Consider the following 9,001-nt stretch of genomic DNA (forward strand, 5'->3'; position numbering starts at 1 on the left):
CCCACATTGAGTGCAGCAGATGAGGCCCGATTATGGTAAAACCTATCTGGGCCAGTTTTGGCAAAGGTGAGGGATAGTAATCACTTTCAAATCTGAATGTGAACCTAAAGTGGGCCACATATGGCATAGCAAATATGGCTCGAACACATTACACCAAATTTGGGCCACATTTGGCAAATTTATGGCAAAGTCAGCACTGGCCAACCAGGGTGTGAACCTAAACTGGCCCACATATAATGCAACAAATGTGGACCAGTTTTCTTAAAAAATATCTGGGCCAGTTTTGGCAAAGATGAGGGACAGTAATCACTAACCAATCTGAATGTGAACCTACAGTGGCCCACACATGGCATAGCAAATATGGCCTGAATACATTACATCAAATTTGGGCCACATTTGGCAAATATATGGCAAAGTCAACACTGGCTAACCAGAATGTGAGCCTAAACTGGCCCACATATAATGCAGCAAATGTGGCCCAGTTTTCTTAAAAACATATCTAGGCCAGTTTTGGCAAAGGTGAGGGATAGAAATCACTCGCAAATCTGAATATGAACCTAAAGTGGGCCACACATGGCATAGCAAATATGTGCCGAATACATTACACCAAATTTGGGCCACATTTGGCAAAAGTACATCAAAGTCAGCACTGGCTAACCAGGATGTGAGCCTAAACTGGCCCACATATAATGCAGCAAATGTGGCCCAGTTTTCTTAAAAACATATCTGGGCCAGTTTTGGAGAAGGTGAGGGACAGTAATCACTAACAAATCTGAATGTGAACCTATGGTGGCCCAGACATGGCATAGCAAATATGGGCCGAATACATTACACCAAATTTGGGCCAGATTTGGAAAATATATGGCAAAGTCAACACTGGCTAACCAGGGTGTAAACCTAAACTGGCCCACATTAAGTGCTGCAAATGTGGCCCAATTATGTTAAAACATAACTGGGCCAGTTTTGGCAAAGGTGAGGGACAGTAATTAATGGTGAATCTGAATTTGAACCTATGGTGGCCCAGACATGGCATAGCAAATATGGCCCGAATACATAACACCAAATTTGGGCCACATTTGGAAAATATATGGCAAAGTCAACACTGGCCAACCAGGGCTTGAACCTAAACTGGCCCACATTAAGTGCTGCAAATGTGGCCCAATTATGTTAAAACATATCTGGGCCAGTTTTGGCAAAGGTGAGGGATAGAAATCACTCGCAAATCTGAATATGAACCTAAAGCGGGCCACACATGGCATAGCAAATATGGCCCGAATACATTACACCAAATTTGGGCCACATTTGGCAAAAGTACAGCAAAGTCAGCACTGGCTAACCAGGATGTGAGCCTAAACTGGCCCACATATAATGCAGCAAATGTGGCCCAGTTTTCTTAAAAACATATCTGGGCCAGTTTTGGAGAAGATGAGGGACAGTAATCACTAACAAATCTGAATGTGAACCTATAGTGGCCCACACATGGCATAACAAATATGGGCCGAATACATTACACCAAATTTGGGCCAGATTTGGAAAATATATGGCAAAGTCAACACTGGCTAACCAGGGTGTAAACCTAAACTGGCCCACATTAAGTGCTGCAAATGTGGCCCAATTATGTTAAAACATATCTGGGCCAGTTTTGGCAAAGGTGAGGGACAGTAATTACTGGTGAATCTGAATTTGAACCTAAAGTGGCCCAGACATGGCATAGCAAATATGGCCCGAATACATAACACCAAATTTGGGCCACATTTGGAAAATATATGGCAAAGTCAACACTGGCCAGTGGCTAACCAGGGCTTGAACCTAAACTGGCCCACATTAAGTGCTGCAAATATGGTCCAGTTTTCTTAAAAACATATCCAGGCCAGTTTTGGCAAAGGTGAGGGACAGTAATCACTCGCAAATCTGAATATGAACCTAAAGTGGGCAACACATGGCATAGAAAAAAAGGCCCGAATACATTACATCAAATTTGGGCCACATTTGGCAAAAGTACAGCAAAGTCCGCACTGGCTAACCAGGATGTGAGCCTAAACTGGCCCACATTAAGTGCTGCAAATGTGGCCCAATTATGTTAAAACATATCTGGGCCAGTTTTGGTAAAGGTGAGGGATAGAAATCCCTCGCAAATCTGAATATGAACCTAAAGTGGGCCACACATGGCATAGCAAATATGGCCCGAATACATTGCACCAAATTTGGGCCACATTTGGCAAAAGTACAGCAAAGTCAGCACTGGCTAACCAGGATGTGAGCCTAAACTGGCCCACATATAATGCAGCAAATGTGGCCCAGTTTTCTTAAAAAAATATCTGGGCCAGTTTTGGCAAAGGTGAGGGATAGAAATCACTCGCAAATCTGAATATGAACCTAAAGCGGGCCACACATGGCATAGCAAATATGGCCCGAATACATTACACCAAATTTGGGCCACATTTGGCAAAAGTACAGCAAAGTCAGCACTGGCTAACCAGGATGTGAGCCTAAACTGGCCCACATATAATGCAGCAAATGTGGCCCAGTTTTCTTAAAAACATATCTGGGCCAGTTTTGGAGAAGATGAGGGACAGTAATCACTAACAAATCTGAATGTGAACCTATAGTGGCCCACACATGGCATAGCAAATATGGGCCGAATACATTACACCAAATTTGGGCCAGATTTGGAAAATATATGGCAAAGTCAACACTGGCTAACCAGGGTGTAAACCTAAACTGGCCCACATTAAGTGCTGCAAATGTGGCCCAATTATGTTAAAACATATCTGGGCCAGTTTTGGCAAAGGTGAGGGACAGTAATTACTGGTGAATCTGAATTTGAACCTAAAGTGGCCCAGACATGGCATAGCAAATATGGCCCGAATACATAACACCAAATTTGGGCCACATTTGGAAAATATATGGCAAAGTCAACACTGGCCAGTGGCTAACCAGGGCTTGAACCTAAACTGGCCCACATTAAGTGCTGCAAATATGGTCCAGTTTTCTTAAAAACATATCCAGGCCAGTTTTGGCAAAGGTGAGGGACAGTAATCCCTCGTGAATCTGAATATGAACCTAAAGTGGCCCATACATGGCATAGCAAATATGGCCTGCACATAATACACCAACTTTGGGCCACATTTGGCAAAAGTACGCCAAAGTCAGCACTGGCTAACCAGAGCGTGAGCCTAAACTGGCCCACATATTATGCAGCAAATGTGGCCCAATTTTATTAAAAAATATCTGGGCCAGTTTTGGCCAATAGGGACAGTAAATCTGATTGTGACCCTAAAGTGGCCCAGACATGGCATAGCCAATATGGCCAGAATACATTACACCAAATTTAGGCCACATTTGGCAAATATATGGCAAAGTCAGCACCGGCTAACCAGGCTGTAAACCTAAACTGGCCCAAAAATAGTGCAGCAAATGAGGCCCAATTATGTTAAAACATATCTGGGGCAGTTTTGGCAAAGGTGAGGGACAGTAATCACTGGCAAATCTGAATGTGAACCTAAAGTGGCCCAGACATGGCATAGCAAATATGGCCCGAATACATTACACCAAATTTGGGCCACATTTGGTAAATGTACAGCAAAGTCAGCACTGGCTAACCAGGGTGTAAGCCTGTTAATAGTTAATAACATTTACAGCCATGTTTGCCAAATATACAGTACAGTTGACATGTAGCCTGACAAGCCAGACCCACATCAAGATGTTTGGTCTGGAAACTCATCATTGACAGCTCAATCTGAGGGGCGGATAAACGGCTGTCTGTCAAACTCCCTCTGCACGCGATAGGATAGCGCTACACCAACCAGAGCAACCAAGCAGAGCTCGTTGATAGATTAAACATTCGCCGTATCCGATCGGCTAAACTCCGAACACATCATCCCTTCTTAAGAATGACTTCAGTGCTGTTCTTTGTTCTTTTCTCAGAGAAAAGCTTAACTCCAAGTCTTCCAGAGTCGCGGTCAAAGCTGATTCGAAAGACCGCCGTTCGCCAGCTTCTGTGTTTACTAGAAGCACGCAAGCGCAACTCTGGCGTCATTATTTTAAGCCCCGACCACCAACTCTATACACGATGTGATTGGCCTGACCAGAGTTTGGCGTTTACAGCTCAGAAGGGTATTGAGAGTTGCTAGATGACACTCGCGGCAGATTAGATTTGCTGCCGCTAGGGTGTGTCTAGATTTCTAGGCTAGCTGACATGGAAAATATGCCATAAATATAATTACAGTTAATTTAGATGTATAGCTAAAAATGCCCACATTTGAAAATATGGCATAATACTTTGTAACGAAATTGGGCTATATTTGATAGGATGCAACTCTTAATTGTACACTTTAATCTGGACAAAAAGACTATATCAGTTGTGGATTGGCCTGCCTTGTGATAAAAAAAGTACATAACTTTAATTGTGTGTGTGTGTCTGTGTGTGTGTGTGTGTGTGTGTGTGTGTGTGTGTGTGAGGTGTGTGTGTGTGGGCATGTTTTTGTTAAATATCAGGACACTGATTAAATGTGTATTATGACATGGGTATGACACATGTGGGAGAGGGTGAAATATGAGGACATTACTCATGACCCCATTTTTCAAAATGCTTATAAATCATACAGGATGAGTTTTTTTGTTGTTGAGAAAATAAAAATGCAGAATGTTTCCTGTGATGGGTAGGTTTAGGGGCAATGTGTGTGTGTGTGTGTGTGTGTGTGTGTGTGTGTGTGTGTGTGTGTGTGTGTGTGTGTGTGTGTGTGTGTGTGTGTGTGTGTGTGTGTGTGTGTGTACTTGTTTATATTATATTGTAGGGACCAAACAATGTCATATAAACCTGAGATCACCAGCCAGCGGTCCCCACAATGTAAACAGATTCATAAACATACTATGTTTTTTGAAAATGTAAAACTGCAGCATGTTTCCTTTGATTAGGGGTAGGGGCAGTGTAGGGGGATATAATGTACAGTGTAAAATCCATTACGCTTATGGAAAGTCCCCACAATTCACACAAAAAACAATGTGTGTGTGTGTGTGTGGTCTAGGTAAACCCTATGTTATGGGGACACAGAAATGGCAATATTTGAAATCCTTGTCCATGTGGGGATGTTTTTGGTCTCTATGAAGAAAACTAAATAAAAAATTATGCTTTTTGAAATTTTTAAAAAAAGTTTAGATTTCTCTGTGAAGGGTAGAAGTTTTAGGGGTAGGTTTAGTGTAGGGTGATACAATATACAGTTTTTACAGTATAAAAATCATGTTTGTGTGTATACTGTGTACACACAGACAGCTACAGTAGGTTGAAAATATGTGTGTGTGTGTGTGTGTGTGTGTGCGTGCGTGCGTGCGTGCGTGCGTGTGTGTGTGTGTGTGTGTGTGTGTCTGATTAAGAATTGTTTGCAACAGGTCAAATTTGTGAACTGTTTTTAATGGTCCTGACTTGAATATTTGGCTGAGATACATTTTGAGTTGCTGTATGTGAAAATCTTTGTCATGATTTTAAGTAGGACATATTCCTGGGTCAACATATGTATATATTTATCCTGGAACACAATTCCTGTCATGAAACATAGTCCTAACCCCCTAACCCTAACCTAACCCAGAGGGAAATGATAGGTAAATAACTAGCACCAAACCCTGCATTTAAACATAAACTTGACATAAACTTTAAGCTTGTCACTGAAATATGATTTGTTGATTGGAATGCAGGATTAACAATGTTATAAATATCCAGAAACAGTCTTGTTGAAATCACCTTCACCTGTAAATGTATGGAACTAAGGCAGTGTCATCTTATAAACCGCTTCAAGTGACCCTGATATTCTAAATTATTATAAATAAAATACTCAATTTGTCTTTCATGTTTGCTAAATATTGACTTAAATATTGAATATTATCTGTATCATATATGTCCTGTCCTATAACCTGTCAGTATATTAATTGAGATATGCATTTAAGAGTAGGCTAAATGAATGACAAATCAGCAAAACCTGCTATGAGAACATTTTATTGTTATTTTGAAGCCAACTTTTTTCAACCCTTTTTTTTTGTTATGCTTTCATTACAAAAAACATTTTTTATCCCTTGCTAGAATATATATATATATATATATATATATATATATATATATATATATATATATATATATATATATATATATATATATATATATATATATATATATAAAATCAACTGGTTCGAGTTCCTATTTCCGGCCCTTTAAATTTAAAAAATAGCCGCGGAAAAGGCGCCCAAAAGACGGAGCTGCAGAGGAGGATTATTGTTTGGAGATTTGACGGTGGAAAACGGCAAAGAAAGTTAAGGTAAGATTTAATAAAAAAAAATATTGCTTCGTTTTGGGGATTGCTTCGTTATATTCAGTTGGAGTAACTTACTGCATGTTATGTGATATTAAAACGTTAGCTAATGAAAGCTACAATTGTTAGCTATCAAACATTAGTTATTTTGTCAATTCAAAACTTTTGCCATTGCCTGAAGGATTTTGTAAGTGACATAACGTTTGCAATTCAAGTTGATTATCGTTAGTTCACCTCTCTTTCATACATTTGTCACGTGATTTTGATAATTACTAACTGCTAAATAAATGGTGATAAAATATTAATATCTGTCTGTTTCATGTACTAACGTTAGTCTATGCGGCTCTCACGTGACAAAAGTATGAACAAGGCCTAACGTTACCAGAATAACCTAAATGAATCATCTGTTTCTCATAATTTGTTATTTTGCCTGCAATATGTATAGTTTTTATTATCATTATTTTATTATTTATTTTAAATATGAAGTTGTTATCAAAGTTTGCGCTACTTGACGTGATTGCTAAATGATTTAAAGATCCAAGTCAGTAAAATGATCTGATCTTCCCATCACTAACGTTACAAAGAAGTCCTTCGAACTGAAAATCACATTGTCTTCTGCTGAAAAAAAGCATAGACCAGGATGATTTCACTTTCACTCACTGTATACCAACCTGCAGTCAGTTCTGTATGGTCAACGTATTTTCCCAATTATAATGTTATAATTATAATGTATAATTTGAAATTCATCTATGTATAAATTTGACATTAAACTGCACTAACTAGTTGTATTACTTGTATTACAGAAACAACAGGATCACAGAGCAAGCGAGTAAGCTGTAGAATCCCACTTCAACAGATGGCTTCAAATTGCAAGTGAGACAGAGAAAGAAGAGAAAAGGAGTAACGAAAATGGACACGCAAGTAATTTACACGGTCTATTTTACTAATTGTTTGTAATCATTTGGAGTAAATCCGGGACTACACTTCACTTCACTTGTTAGGTCTATCTCATCTATTTCATCTTTGTTAATAAAAATTTGAAGAAATATGCAATAAAAAACAGTAATAGAAACTGTGTATATATATATATATATATATATATATTTTAGGGATGCAACAATACAGTTAGTCCATGGTTCAATACATAACCTTACTTTGGTTTTTAACCACGGTTTTCCGGTTCGGTTCGGGTTTTTTTTTTTTGCTCTTCCATTCTTAGGTGACAGGAACAGAAAAAAGGTAATAAAGGAGAGTAAAGGAGAAAATGGTTTTTATTGCAAAACTCTTCCTTTATTTTACTTAAAAGACTTGAAAACCCTTACTTAAACTTAAAACTTTACATAAAAAAATGTATACACATTCCCAGTGTCAGGGTCCCCGCGGAGTCTTAAAAAGTCTTAAAAAGTATTAAATTTCAGAATCAAAATATAAGGCCTTAAAAAGTCTTAAATTCGCGGAAGCATTAGGTCTTAAATAGTCTTAATTTTCCTACGTCCATGTAACGCTACCTCATTGAAACGCTCTCACCTCCCGCAGCACGCGCGCACGTGTGTGTGTGTGTGTGTGTGTGTGTGTGTGTTTGTTCCGTGGTGTTTGTAGTTCTTTCTTTCGCTAGACCAACTATTGTTCGCTCTATTACAACTACAAATTAGGCAAGCATGCCACTTATATTGCAGCCAATCACCTTTCGTGTTATTGGCACGAGCCTCTTTCTGATCGTACCCCACAGACGCATAAAACAGATTTTATTCTTCAGCTGAGTCTGACGGTTCTTGCACTTCCGCGATCATGAACGCGAAGGCGAATCTTTCTCACCATCTTGCATAATGACAACATAAAAGTATAATATATCCGATTACACTAAATAGAGTTAATAACAGTGATGTAAACGCCGAACTCCGATGTCAGGCTGCGTGTGTTTGCTGCCTGTCAGCGCTCGCGCGAGTGTATTGAATGTGTTATTTTTAGGCTCATTAGCCTAACGTTACTCTTGAACGATCAAATATACACATTATGCATATGTCTATATCCTGATTTGAGTTAAAACGTTTGGGAACTGCCAGTAAGTACTGGATCTGGGCATTAAGCTCACAAAGTGAAAGCAAACTAATATAGCTTAACAACAAAAACACAAACGGGGAAACAGCACTTACACTTAAAGGAACACTCAAACTTTTTTAGAAATCGGGCTTATTCTACTTTGCTACATTTAGATATGCGGGGAAATGCATTTTAAGCTAAGCTAGCGGCGACCCTGCCAAACTAAAACAATGCATGCACTGAGACAAATGCATTTGCTAAAATATCTAAATGGGGTTTATCCAAAAGAAGTTGAATAAGCCCTATTTCTAAAAACAGTGGAGTGTTCCTCTTTGTATGCATCTTTATGTTGTATTTATTTGTCCTATTGTCATTTGTTTATAAGTATATATTTTATTACTGACCGATTACTTGATTACGTAATTACAACGTTTTACTTTTATTAAGCAATTGCTTATTGCTCTGGTTTACTTTTAAGATGTTGGTCATATTTCCCACCCCAAGCGATCGTGTTATTAAAGATAGATAGTGCACTACTGGAACAGCCTTTTTTGTTTTTGTAATATGCCTACCATACAAGATTGATGCATTTTGTTAGTTTTATTGCCATGTGTGATCATTGTGCATCTAACATAATAATATGGTTAATGTTGCATCCTAAT

Source organism: Pseudorasbora parva, chromosome 9 (genome assembly GCF_024679245.1).
Source record: "Pseudorasbora parva isolate DD20220531a chromosome 9, ASM2467924v1, whole genome shotgun sequence".
Classification (NCBI taxonomy): Eukaryota; Metazoa; Chordata; class Actinopteri; order Cypriniformes; family Gobionidae; genus Pseudorasbora; species Pseudorasbora parva.